The sequence below is a fragment of the Urocitellus parryii genome, chromosome 1, assembly GCF_045843805.1.
Source record: "Urocitellus parryii isolate mUroPar1 chromosome 1, mUroPar1.hap1, whole genome shotgun sequence".
NCBI lineage: Eukaryota > Metazoa > Chordata > Mammalia > Rodentia > Sciuridae > Urocitellus > Urocitellus parryii.
Window position 1 is genome coordinate 236154762 of NC_135531.1, and position 15545 is coordinate 236170306.

Sequence of the window (15545 nt, forward strand, 5' to 3'; positions counted from 1 at the left end):
TCACTGACAAATTTGTACAGCTCCTGATTGTAGCTCATTATAGAAAGCAGTTTAGGTTTCAACTACCATGGAAACAAAGAAATAGAAATCTGTGTGCTACAAATGGTCCAGGGTTATGGATTAAATAAGTATATAATGTGTACAATGTAGTTTGTTTTAATGTTCTTGCATTCTTCTGTCAATTGTAAATCTAAGATTGATTTTGTAACACTGTATAAAAATGCATTTAAAATAGTGATTATGTTAGACATGAAGTTAATATAGATTTCATTTTTCTAGTGTGCTTTACGTTTACCAATTCAACTTTGATTTTTTTGTTGTTGTTTGTTTTTTTGCTAGTGATATGATAGCCTTTTTTGCTTTACTTTAAAGCATTTTCTAATTTAAGCATCACCTACAAAGACTGACTGAAGAACTCATTTGGATATAAATGAAAGGCATAGCTTTGACCATTCCATAAAATCAGATGTATTTAATATAAGGAAAAGTAGGGGGAAATGATCACATTTTTCAATGCTTATAAATGAATTGTGGGTATTTTATTTTGCTATCAATTTTTCATACTAACTAAACTGTGCTTTGGGGAGGCTGTTGAAGGGAGAAACTAGCCTTTAATTATGTAGTGATTAATTAATGAACATTTAGCTTAATAATAAGCCCTTGGCTTTTTCTCCTGGTATGTAGTAGATCCACTAGCACTCTGGTAATGTCTAAATAAATAGAAATATAAAAAAATATTCCTTTCTTACTAAAAAGGCACACATATAAATTTATCATTGCTTGATTTGAACATTAACATCCATCAGGAAGTAGTATTGATTTTTTTCTAAATTTGTTGGCATTAATTTTATACACACACAAAATAATCTGCAATCTGTTGCTAGGGTGGCAAATCTGAGAAAGTAGTTCTCTTGTTTTTTCCTAGGAATCTGAGAACACAAGATATGTTGTTACACATATGTTTCATTATGTAAAGTAAGTATTTAGAAATGTATATGTTTGTTTAAGGGTGTTTTAAAAGCTATTAATACGGTTTTCAATAGATTATAACATTTTAGTTATAAGGTTTCATAAAGGTCAAACTCACTTAGATTATCCTGAGGATCTTTATATTTCCTTATTCTTTTAAACTTGGCCTACTATATATTCTATACAAATAAGCTAAGGGAATTTAGGGGGACCCATCTTGTTACTTTGAAGCGCCAGAGGTTCACATTTGAAAATACTCTGGGCATCAGGCCAGATAGAGAGAGACACTTCCAAAATGTTCTGGTAGATAGCATTGTTACAATTGATCAATTTGTCATGAGATGATATTATAGTAGCTTAAAATATGTAAAATCTATATATTCATTATGTCCCTTCTCTTTAGGATAGGGGTACATCTTGGAGGGTGTTTGGCTAGGGAATTCTCTCCCTTTAAGGAAAAAATGTGTCACCCCATGACAGCTATCCATATTTTTAACACCTGATTCCAAACTCCTTGGATACTTTAAATGAAGAAGAACCAGAAACTGGCTAGAGGTGGACAATTTAGAGTATTCTTTATTGAAAACCTAAGGTTGGGATACATTAAAAACAAATAAACATAGAAAAGTTTACCTACTGTCTGATAAGGCTTGATGTAACTCTTGAAAATTAGGTTTTTTAGGATTACGTTCACTAAACAACCTGTCTGCATATGGAACAGCAACAACAACAACAAAAGAAATGTACAAGAGAAATAAATGTAAAGTCACTCTGTGAAAGTTGATGGAGAGAGTATAGAAATAGCAATTTTGATTTCTATATATGTTTATTTGTCTCTTTTTCTAGCTTTGTGAAAGTTTCTGTAATGATTCCTTTAAATAAGCTTTCTATCCCTTTGACATTCTCAATTCCTTCTTAAATCCCTATAATGCAAAGTTCTTGTAAGCTTCCTTCAATCCTATATATTACATTCTTTCTCCTTCAAGGCTGCATTCACAAATAGCTGGTCTTTGAGCTCACTAATTCTTTCTTCTATGCAATCTATTGCATTTTAAAATTTTGCTTCACATATTTTTCATCTCAAGGATTTCTGTTTTTAAGTTGCTTCCATCTCTTTTTTAAAGTTTCTTTTTTGGAATGTGAACTGTTTCTCTGTGGTTTCTTCAGGCTCATTGTATTTCCTTAAAACAGCTGACTTAAATTCTCTGAGTTTCAGCATACTGTTTAATATCTGATCTCTTTCCGATCCTTTATTTTGAACTTTGGCTGAGGTCATGATTTCCTCAAATCTCTTGATATGTCTTGGTGTGTGAAGTCAACTGGGCACTAAATGATTAAATTTTTATTCCAGTCATCCTAATCTGGCTTTGTTTGATCCTGCCTTTCAAAAATTCTAAGCAGGCTGCTCTGCTTGTTTTCTTTGAGCCTGTATTCACTTCAGCATGGGATGATGGCTTATATACAGGTTTGTTAGGAGTTCACCATTGATGAGTGGTCACTGTCTCAGCACTAGACAAAACTCCAAGATCAATTTGTCCCAAATCCACCATCAGTGTCTTGTTTAACATGAACTTGGGAATTACCTAAAAAGAGCAATCTATTTCTATAAGCCTCTTAAGGTAATTACTGGCCTATGGTTAAGCAGTACAGGATTTGTTTTCTGCCAGCATTTGGCAGACTCAATATGGAGGGATGTACTCCATGCCCCTGTGCCATGTCTGTGGCCACTGATTACACAATGCTGTATTTTGCACTGAGCCTACTATACTCTACCAAGTCCAGTGCAATATCGGCTGGAACAATCCACAGTCTATGGGATTGCCTACAGTTAAGATGGACTCAAGACCCGGGAACACTGCCATCAGTTAGGGGAACCTGGCACCACACCTGTTCCAAAGACTTCGTCCATATAGGAGCCATTAAAAGCTGACCAGTGTTAGATTTTGCCAGCTAAGCACTGAATTCCAAAGCAAGTCCTAGGCTTACTATACTGTCCTACTCCTAGCAAATCGAGTCTTGCTCTACAGTATGGTGTCTGAGATTGGTAAAGACCACCAAAGATCATGCTAAGCTGGATTACACCTGGATCTCAGTCTCAAGGATGTGCATAGTCTTAGGAACATATCTTTGCCCATGCTATAGATATTGGTGATGCAGACTAAACCCCAAGTACATCCTATTATGATGAAGAAGTCTGTCTGGTTCAAGAGCAAGTCTAAATGCTTTGTCAATATAAGTATTGGCTTGGGATAGCTGTGCTGTCTAAGGTTTTTAGATGATACTTCACAACAGTCCTTTGGCTACCATGGCTGACACTATGTTGGGTGATTCTTAAGTCTCACAGTCACAAGGATGTGCACAGTCTCTGAGATTTGAGGGCTCCCATGACCACTCAGGGCTGGCGATGATGCAGGTCAAAACCTGAGTCTGTCTTGACATTATGCAAGGCCATTTGATTTCTTTTTGTTTCAAGGTCTTACTGTGCTAGGACCAAGCACTGAATTGCAAGGCAAATTTCTGCGCTATCTTTCATGCCCTTCTCCTCCATAGGTGGAGTCTTATTCTACTCTCTGCTGCCTGCTGCTGTGGGAGGAGTGGTGAGGTTTACTTTGCTGTTTAGCTAACAGTTCCAACAGCTCAGGCCACAGGCGTTGGCACAGAAAAGCAAGTAATATTATTAACACATGTAAAATTCAATACTCTGCAAAAAAAAAAAATGACAGTTTAAATGCGATCATTATTTTCTCTATGTACACAAAATAGTTGATTTATTATTTTAAAACATAGGAAATAGTTTTACGTAATAATAAACTCAGTATTTTAATGTAACCATATCTCCCCTTACCTAGAACAGTATCACTTTATACCCACTGACCTGGCTTAATTTTTATATGTCCTCCCTTTGGGTAATTAATAATATGGTTAGAATATGTATATTTATTGAAAAGTAGCAATATTTTTGGACATTTAATGAATGTGGAAGTTTAAAGGCAATGGTCTAGCAAGCCTCATTTTTCTTTCTAGTTATATATTTATCCAGTCTCTGGAATGTTAAAGGAAATGTTATTTTAAATCTAAAAGAACATATTGTTACTATATTTATATGTATCCATGAGGAAATTACATAAACATATCTTTGCATGTGGAACAAATTCATCCGCAGAGTCCAGACACCTATGTAGCTCACAGTAGCTCTATCAGTAACTGCTTTATGGACAGAGCTTTTTATTTAAGTTCTTCAGAGTTCTATTTTTGTGTCTATACACAGAGGATTTTGTTGAGGTGGTTTTCTTTGGCCTGTCTGGATCACAATTTCTAGAATTCAAAATTGTCAAGTGTAATAATAAGTTCTATGCATCATTGTAAATTATCCATATATACTCAATTGCACACCTTACAATTGATTCTCTCGTGTGAAAAGATGAATAAAATAGTTTCTAGTAAAGTTATATCATTCTGAATTCTAGTCACTGAGATTAAAAAAAAATAAAAAAGATCAGAGAATCAGCATCAGGTAAAAGAAAAGATTTTCCTCTAAACCATTTCACCTGTTCATCTGCCCTTAAAGTAAAGCCACACAGTGTCTGTCCTCTCACCTGGCAGCCTATGGGCAATTCAGAGCTATTTTCGCTGTAAGAGATTTGTCATACTGATGCTATGAAGAGATAGAAAAGGGAATGATTGCCTTATTGCTACTGTCCCTCAAACATCTTGATTTTTGCTTTAGTGGCTGCAATGTGGCTGAAATACTTCCCAAAAGGCACTGAAGTGCCCTCCACCTCAGCAAGTCAGGATTCAGTACCTTGCTGCTTGCTGTTTTGTTCTGCCCCAGAGGAAGTCAAGGTCAGGCTGGGTTGTTGGAATGTGTTATTCCTCCAGGGACTTCTACTGCTATAGAAATGGAATAGCTTTATTCCTCAATTTGAACATTTCCTAATAATTTAAACTGCTGTTCAGCGATATGACACTGGAGAAATGCATTACTTTTTGATATTTTTGTGTAAATATTCACCTGTGGAATAAAAGCACATATCAATTAATGGTTAATTTAAAATGAATACAACACACACACACACACACACACACACAGTAAAGTCACTTCAGATATCTTCTATGAGATATTCATTATTTGTGCTTGTGTGTTGTGTAGTTCAGTTTAATTGTGCTTTTTTTCTTAGTGTTTTAAAAAATTACTCTGAAATTTTTTTCTTAGTCTAAAGGAAGAACATATCATTCGCTCCTCTACAACCTCCAGAACCTCAAATGATTGTCCCAAGTATGCATATATCTATCTATACATACATATATCATAAAACATAAATCATCATTCTACTGTTCTCTTTTGACATTTCTTATTTAAAGCCACTCATGATTCATACAGCACTAAACTGCAGGTTTTGTCTTGAGTTTTCACCAAACTTTGGATAAAAATAATAATTTCTACTATCTGAATGGTTGTCATTTTTATAAATTTTCTCCCAATCAACTTCAAGTCTTCTTGCTTCCCTTCTAATATCCATCATTTATCGGGCTGAGATGATGGAACATGAACTCAGTCAATCAGTGTTGAGTGCAGGAAAAAAAAAAAAACTGAAAGCAAATGTTTCTGACCTATATTACCTAAATATAATTGTGCATTAGAAAAACACTTGAAAAACAATCATAAGAGAAAAATACAGCTAATTATAGGGATTTCATTTTATGAATGTCAATTAGCCATTATAATTCATTAAAAACATTCAACTTTTGGTGACAATTTCTCTCTTTCTTTCTCTCTCTCTCTCTCTATCTATATATATATATTTTTTTTTTCATTTATTTATTCTTATTTTGGAACCCAAGATTTAAATCTGGGTAACTTGACCACTGAGTCACATCACCAGCCCTATTTTGTATTTAGAGACATGTTTTCATGGAATTGCTTAGTGCCTTACTTTTGTTAAGGCTGACTTTGAACTAGAGATCCTCATGCCTCAGGCCTCCTCAGCTGCTGGGATTACATGCATGTGCCACCATATATGGCAAATTTATCCTTCTTATTGTTTGTTTGACAACTTGGTTGGTGTTATCAATGAGATTGCATGTTTTTCTTTTATCATACTATTTTATAGTACTTTGCTAATAAATACATTTTGTGTGATTACATCTATTTTGAGAAATAATTTACAAATTAATTATATATTTTTACTGTGTGCAAAGATTTATCTTTCTTTAGTATTTTTTTTTTAAGAAATTGAGAAACTTTCTGGGTGTTTGTTTCTTTGTTTGTTTGTTTTTGTACTGGGAATTGAGCCTAGGTCCTGTGCATGCTGAGTAAGTGCTCTACTACTGAGCTATATTCCCAGTCCAGGAATTATTTTTAATTAGGTTTCTTAGAAGAAAATTCATCTGGGAAAAAAAGAAATATATAAATCTAAGATTAACATAATGTGAGGATTCCAGAGCAGCACCTCTCGAATATAAATTTTTTCTCTCCAAAATTTTCATCTGCTAATCCTATCAAGAATCAAACTTTGCATGATCTGCTGAAAGGATTATCTCAAAATATATTTCAAGATCCTTCTTGCATTTTTAGCAACTAAGACTTCAGTATTTCTGCTTCTGTGGTAAGAGGCAGTCATGGTATAGAACAACAACAAAAAATCTTTAATTCTAGTTGAATGTTAAAATCACCAGAGTTTTAAAAATAGAATTCCAGAGTCTGGTATAGATCCATGGCTCATGCTCATGTTGGAAGATTTCCAGATAATTATAATATGAGGCTACTGTTGAGAAATAGAATGGGGATAGCCAGGGTGGTAAAGTTAATATTACATGGAACTCTGATAACATGTTTGTGTCTTTCTGTGGTCTAGAGGATATAGAATAGCTAAATTGCAATCCTTTTGGTTACAAAACAATTTTTTATAACAATGTAAAGAAGATGGAGTGAGAAACAAAGAGGGTGAAGACAGGCAGTTAAACAACTAGATTTTGATTTTCCCTCTTAAACAATGAGCTATAGAGGAATAAATGTACTACAAAGAAATAGAGAAAGTAGAAACCCTGGAAAGAGAATGCCTTTGGGGCTACTTGATCCACATCTATTTGAAACTCAGCCAATATCAAATACGTTTTAGCAGCAGAATGAATTTAAGAAACAAATTGTTTGGTTAAGCTTTTTAGGATATTACTTTAAACATGCGATAAAGTCACCTCAAATTTTACTGCTGCCCTCTTGTAGGGAACTATTTGGAAACTGGTGATCTTGCCACAGATGGGGGTGAGATGCAAGTAGATTCCTTTGTCAATGAGCAGGACAGAAAGGATGGCTAACTGAGAGATGTCTGACTTGCTAAAGGAAACTAATTTGGAACAGAAGGCTGATGAGTCTTCAATTAGAGGTATAAAAAACATACAGTGGGACACTCTAGGCGTTGACTTCAGAAATGGAGGCACTAGTATTGTCTATGATTAGAGAAAACAGATAATCTCTATGGAGAATGTGTGAATTTCAGCTGTCTAAACAATATGTAAGACGACTCCACCTGTCACCCAACACGCACATATATACCCAGTAACTAAGAATATCTGGATTGGAGTAAGGAAAATAAATAGGAACCAACTATACTATAAAAATGTCATTAACAATCTATTTCTATATAGGTTGAAATACTATTCATTTTCTACTACACATTTGGGATAGTTCAGGTAGATGGGAATGTTATTTGTTTAGAAAATAAGAAAGCAAAAATGTCTTTTTCGAAGTTAAGATACAACAAATAGTAATTTTTCACTCTGTTACATATTTTACCAATCTGCATTTCACTGTTAACAATATAAACAATAATTCTATTTTGCTTTTTAAGTTATGACAATACCCAAATTTCCAGAATGTACTAAAATATATCATACTTGATCATGAATATATAAAAAGTAAACAGGCTATGAATAGTTAATAATGCTTAGTAATTTACATTATGCTAGCTTATTTTAGAATTGCCTATGTTTAGCCATTAGATGAATTATTACCTTTTGAGATCACCAGCTATTATTTCTGAAAGAAAAACATTACTCATGGAGGACTAGAGACAGAATAAGAAGATGAATGTATAAATATGTATGCATATCACATTTATAATCACTTATGTATGTAGTACATATATGTATATACATTTTGAGTATATACATATATGCAATCAGTTTACATTCTTCCTTAACCCAGGAATAAAAATATTTGCAGTCTTAGTAATTTAGTATTGGAAGTGTAATTTAGTTATTGCAAGCAGCATTGACAAAGGAAAATTCTGGAAATATTTAACATACAATAATTACATGAAATTGGCTACATGATTATTATCATAACTTCTGGCAAAATAACACAGTGAAGTTTGAAATCCCATTTGTAATAACCATTTTCTTTCTTGAAATAAATGACTTTTGTTTTTACTGAACATTTGGCTCATCAATGCTTTCAGAGGCAGCCATAGGTATAAATGTTTTTAAAATTTAATCTGGACTTCAGAGAAGTTATGAAATTAGCAAGCACAAGCTATTGTGTTGACATGCTGTCATCAATTCTTTATGTGCTGAAATTTTATTTTATCACAGTAATCATTATTCTGTGGACAAATTTGAGATTTCATATGTCTTAATCCATTTTATGCTAAAACAACAGAATACCTAAATCTGAGTGATTAATAATAAACAGAATTTTTTGGGCTAAAAGTGGAGAAATCCAGGAAACAAAACACCAGTATCTGTTGAGAATATCCTTGCTGCTCTTCTGGTGATGGAAGGCAGTAAAGCAAGAAGGAGCAAGAGGGGACTGGACTCTTCCCCTAGCACAGAGTCAATCCCACTCAGCCTAATCGCCTTTTAAATGGACCAACTCATCATACTGTTACAATAGCAATTAAAATTCACCTTGAGTTTTGGAGGAGACAAACACTCAAAGAACAGTGTGCAATTAATATAATACTGTTACATAGACCTCAAGGTGATTCTGCTAGAATTTTTTTTTCTAAAATGTAAGAAATAAGCTTAATACTATGAATTATTCATAGCTGCAAAACATAATCTCAACAATTCTCAAATGACCATCCCTAGAAATAGTAGTAACTCCCTTTTTACTCCCTAAGCTAGGGTTCTAGTTTTTGCTTACTATGTTATTCTAACCCTTTGATGTCATATCTACCTCATGATGATCTTTAATGAGTGTTCATTGAAGAGATATGTTAATGAGTAAATGAAGGGATTCTGGTTTATTTGTAAAATGAATGTTAGATGATGGGAAAAGAAGAGGAATAGATCTTCAATGATGCCTCAGATCGTTATGGTAGCAGTAGAGAGAGATATAGGTGAATATCCAGCAGAAATATTCTATATGTAGAAGCAACACGACTACAAATGAATTGAGCATTAAAGACAGAAAGAAGAAAGTACAATCTAGTGCCTAGATTGCTGGCATGAATATCTGGGAAGATAAATTGCATAGGTCCCATCCTGGACAGGAAGGAATCAGGGTAATTGGGTAGATAGACTTCTCTTTCTCTTGGTTCCCTCCAAGTGGTTTTCAGAACAATGTGATTTCATGCTCCACATTTGAAATTCTTAGATCCTTAGAAGATATATATATATCAGATTTTAGTGTATCTTTTAAATAAGTTGTTTTACTGAATTATTTCACTTTTATTTTATCTGAATTTGTAACATATACAATCTCTATATGTTTTTAGAAATATGATAATGAAAACATGTCAAATCTTTCTTTTGTTATTGCTTGGTCATTGAAACACCGATTCTCAAGCTGTAGTCCAAAAATCGGGGGTGCTTGTAATATGTGTGAACTTGTCAGAGAGTTAGATTTTTTTCAGGCCATACTGTAAATCTTTTGAGTCTAAGAGAACCAATATTTCTCTGTGTAAAAATTACTTTACATATAATGTACCTAGGTATATATTCAAATGTCATTACTTAGTATTAAATTATGATAATTAGCACATAAAAGTAATGATAAAGTTTATCCTTAGAATTAAAGCAGAATTTCAAATGAAACTGTCCTTGAATTTTCTCTAACCAACATTCTACCTCTCATATTCATCCTTGCCTGGTTGGTGAAAAGTAAATGTGTAGAAACACATGTATGTGCCCACTGAAAAGCTTATGCAGGCCCGTTACCAAGACAGATCTCTTGCTTAGCTGATCCTTATTTCTCTGATTATGATGTGTATTCTCACCATAGGAATCTAATCCCCAGAGGCAATGTGTAAACTTTGAATAATCTAACCCAAATATCTGCTGCACTACTATAAAAATTAAACATCTCTGTTACAGTCATGCAGTCCAGAATCTCTCCCAGTCCTGCTAGATGCCTACCAAAAGAAAGCAGTGTTTCAGGCACTGAAACATTAAGGACTTTGTTAGTGTTTATTTGATTGCTTTATTGGAGGATTTTGAAATGAAAAAAAAAATCACAGAAAATATAGACTGTGAGTAGGGAATACTGTGTAATATAACAAAGTGTCCTACTTAGTGGAAATTGTATGAAGACAATAATCTATATTAAGATATTTATTTTCACAGTTTTTGAATTTAATGTATTTTGTATGCATTCTATGGTGCCTATTGGATAAAATATATTTAATAGGTGTACAAATGAATAAGAAACAATATTAAATTACAGTTTCAACGGTTTTCTCATCAACACAAACACACATCTTAAATATAGTATATATAGTGTATATATATACACATACGTATTTAAAAATGTATTCATGCTAACATGCGTATGTTCAGTGCACTATAAATATGATGTACAAGTATGAAATCAATTTAAAGTGTTATTTACATTTTAGCAATTAAATTTCACACCAATTTATTCATGTGATTTATGCCATATATAATAAATTACTAATTAAAATATTCTCCCATCTTTACATTTGCTTAAAATGTTCCTTCAGGCTTTTGAACCAATTTTGAAAATATTGCCTAAGTATGCAGCTCAGGAGTACATGCTGCTTGTATTTTTGCAATAAAGAGATATTAATGTGAAAAAGTTGATGCCTCTGTAGTGATATTCCTCAGAGCCAAAGGTGAAGTCAAATCATCAGAATGATGTCTTCCAAGCAAGAAGGTGTGATTTATTTCACAAAATTCCTAACAAAATTCTCTGCAGAATAGTAACAACTTCTTTTTTTAGCATATTGATAATTTCTTTTTAATTTAAATATGTCACCGTGCTGTCTCATTTTAACAAAGATGAATGCTAAGTGTTTAACTGAAATATCATAAAGAAATTATGATTTGCTAAATGTTAAATCCAACTTTGTTTCACCCCAAATATTGTTTTGGGCTGCAAAAGCTATTTCACTCTGAAGTCCATAAGAAATTACCATAAATTTTTTAATCCAAATATAGTTTACACAGGAGAAAAAAAATAAGAGAAAAATAAATCATTATTATCAAAAGGTTGAAAAACATGATGTTTCAAAGAAAATATTACACACAGTTTATTTAGTTTATGTTCAGCCACAATATCTTTATGGAAAAATAATTTAAAAAGAGAACAAACAATATTTTCTGGAGTACTTCTCAGAAATAAATATATATACATATATGTGTGTATGTATTATATATATTACCTTTTCTTCAACATGTGAAATCATGAATCTCATGAAGTACAGAATTATGTCATTCGGAGAAAGATGAATGGAATTTGAGACCATTATGTTAAGTGAAATAAGCCAAGCTGAAAAGGTCAAGGGTTTCCATCCTCTTGTCAAATAGACTTCATGCCAAAGTTAATCAAAAGGGATAAAGAAGGACATTTCACACTGCTCAAGGGAACCATACACCAACAACACATAACAATATATATATATATATATATATATATATATATATATATATATATATATATCCCAAACAATGGAACTGCTATGTTCATCAAATAAATTCTTCTCAAATTCAAGAGTCAAATTGACCACAACACAATAATCTTGGGTGACTTTAACTCACCTCTCTTACCACTGGATAGATCTTCCAAACATAGTTGAAAAAATAAACTATAGATCTTAATAATGCAATCAATATCTTTGACTTAACTGACATATATACAATATTTCATCCTTTATTAAGAGAATAACTTTCTTCTCAGCAGGACATAGATTATTCTCTAAAATATACCATATAATATTCCACAAGGCAACTCTTAGCAAAAACAAAATAGCAGAGACACTACTCTGCATTTTATCAGATCATAATGGAATAAACTTAGAAATTTTATAATTAAAAATTATTCCAACACCTGAAGACTAAGCAATATGCTTCTGAATGAACAATGGGTCACAAAAGACATCAACGAGGAGGTTAAAAAATTCTTAGAGGTAAATGAGAACATGGACACAACATATCAAAATCTCTGGGACACTATGAAAGCAGTACTAAGAGGAAAGTTCATTGCTTGGAGTTCATTCTTCAAAAGCAGAAAAAGTCAACAAATAAATGACTTAACACTACATCTCAAAGTCCTAGAAAAAAAGAACAAATGAGCACCAAGAGAAGTAGAAAGCAATAAATAATTAAAATTAATGTTAAAATCAATGAAATAAAAACAAAAGAAATAATTGAAAAAATTGACAAAACACAAAGTTGATTCATTGAGAAAAAATAAATAAAATTGACAGAAGAACTTAAATTAACACTATTTGCTGACAATATGATTCTATACCTAGAAGAACCAAAAAGTTCCACCAGAAAATTTCTAGAACTAGTAAATGAATTCAGCAAACTAGTAGAATATAAAATCAACACCCATAAATCAAAGGCATTTCTGTATATCCGTGACAAATCCTCAGAAATGAAAACTACCTGTTTTCAATAAAATAAAATACTTGTGAATCAATTTAACAAAAGAGATGAAAGATCTATATAATGAAATTACAGAACCTCAAAGAAAGAAATCAAAGAAGAGCTTAAAAGATGGAAAGATCTACCTTGCTCTTGGATAGGCAGAATTAATATTATCAAAATGACCATACTACCAGAAGCACTATACAGATTTAATACAATTCCAATCAAAATCCCAATGTGATTCCTCATAGAAATTGAAAAAGCAATCATGAAACTCATCTGGAAAAATAATAGACCCAGAATAGCTAAAGCAATCCTTAGCAGGAAGAGTGAAGCAGGAGGTATCACTATACCAGACCTTGAACTATACTACAGAGCAATGATACAGAATAGAGGACACAGAGACTAACCCATGTATCTAAGGAAGAAGAAGACATATAAAAAACACATCAAAAAGGACAAACCTTATTGCAAAAAATATCATGATATTTTGAATATAAATGTACTATATACTCCAAATAAAAGACAAAAATTGTAAGACTACATTAAAAAAGATAAAAACTATAAGCTATATTAATTTCTGGCACACAAATAGGTAGCGTGATAGAAAAGATGTTCCAATTAATCAGAACCATAAAAACTGGGGAGGATATGCTAATACAGACAACATAGAATTTAAGAGAAGGAATAAAAGAAAGAAAGAGAAAAATCAAAAACTAAGACAAGCAAAATAATGCTGGGAATTTGACATAATTGAAAAACAGAAATCCAATAAAAGTATAGAAAACATGAGAAAATCCAGTTAAAAATGATCTATATAGAAAACTCTGTATGAAAATAATGTAGATTATTTTGTATAGGGAGGAAAAGTTTATTTAAAGTTCCATGGTTTCAGAAGTCTTAGTTCAGTAGAAGGTCGGCTTCATTCCTCAGGGCTTAAGATGAAGCCAAATATCCTGGTGGAAGAGTATGGAAGAAAGAGGAATGGAGCAGGTGGCATCACTATAACAAAAAAAGCATGGTATTGGCACCAAAACCGAGTGGTAGACCAATGGTACAGAATGCAGAACACAGAGACTAACCACAAAACTACAAAACTACAATTATCTTATATTAGACAAAGGTGCCAAAAACATACATTGGAGAAAAGATAACCTTGTCAACAAATGGTACTGGGAAAACTGGAAATCCATATGCATCAAAATGAAATTAAACACCCTGTCTCTCAAAGTAGATCAAGGACCTAGGAATTAAACCAGAGACCCTGCATCTAATAGAAGAAAAAAATAGGCCCTAATTTTCATCATGTCATATTAGGTCCCAACTTCTTTAATAAGATGCCTATAGTACAAGAATTAAAATCAAGAATCAATAAATTGGATGGATTCAAACTAAAAAGTTTCTTCTTAGCAAAAGAAACAATCTGTGAGGTGAACAAAGAGCCTACATTTTGGGAGCAAATTTTTACCCCTCACACATCATATAAAGCACTAATCTCTAGGGTATATAAAAAACTCAAAATCTAAACACCGAAAACACAAATAATCCAATCAATAAATGGGCCAAGGAACTGAACAGACTCTTCTCAGAAGAGGATATGCAATCAATCAACAAATATATGAAAAAATGTTCATAATCTCTAGCAATTAGAGAAATACAAATCAAAATCGCTCTGAGATTTCATCTCACTCCAGTCAGAATGGCAGCTATTCTGAATACAAATAACAATAAGTGTTGGTGATGATGTCAGGGAAAAGGTACATTCATACATTGCTGGTGGGACTGCAACTTGGTGCAGCCAATAGGGAAAGTAGTATGGAGATTCCTTGGAAAATTGGGAATGGAGCCACCATTTGACCTAGCTATTCTTCTCCTGGGTCTATACCCTAAGTATTTAAATACAGCATACTACAGGAATACAGCCACATCAATGTTTATAGCAGCACAATTCCCAATAGCTAAACTGTGGAACCAACCTAGATGCCCTTCAGTAGATTAATGAATAAAAAAATGTGGCATATATACACAATGGAATATTACTCTGCAATAAAATAGAATAAAATCACGACATTTGCAGGTAAATGGATGGAGTTGGAGAAGATAATGCTAAGTGAAGTTTGCCAATCCCAAGAAAATAAATGCCGAATGATTTCTCTGATAGAAGGAGGCTGATTCATAGTGGGGTAGGGATGGAAAGCATGGGAGGAATAGATGAACTCTAGATAGGGCAGAGGGGCAGGAGGGAAAGTAGGGCAGGAGGCTAGAAATGATGGTGGAATGTGACGGACATCCTTATCCAAAGTACATGTATGAAGAGACAAATTGGTGCGAATATATTTTGTATACAACCAGAGATATGAAAAATTGTGTTTTATAAGTGTAAGATGAATTGTAATGCATTCTGCTGTCATACATAAAAAAATCAATTAAAAAAACAAGGAAATATGTAATCAATTATTAGAACTGGTGCATATTATAAATATATTCAAAAAACATGGACATAAATATCATATTAATATGGTATATACTTTCTGAAACATCTTTTTTTACGCAGAAAATATGTGTTCTTTAAAATGACTCAATTTTATTATGATTAAGGAAAATAGGAGCAAAAAGCTGTCCATCTCAGTGCTATCATCATAAACTCACTTTCTCCCTAATTCTCATTGAGAAAACTAGGAAAGAAAATGAAAACATTTTAAAATAATACACACACAGAAAAAAAAAGTGAAGAGAAAATAAAC

At 32.8% G+C, this 15545-nt stretch overlaps 1 protein-coding gene across 1 annotated transcript in view; it reads left to right on the forward strand.

The window, feature by feature from the left end:
* Positions 1–15545, forward strand: part of Znf804a (zinc finger protein 804A) — a 281859-nt gene that overhangs the window by 210197 nt on the left and 56117 nt on the right. The window lies entirely within an intron of this gene.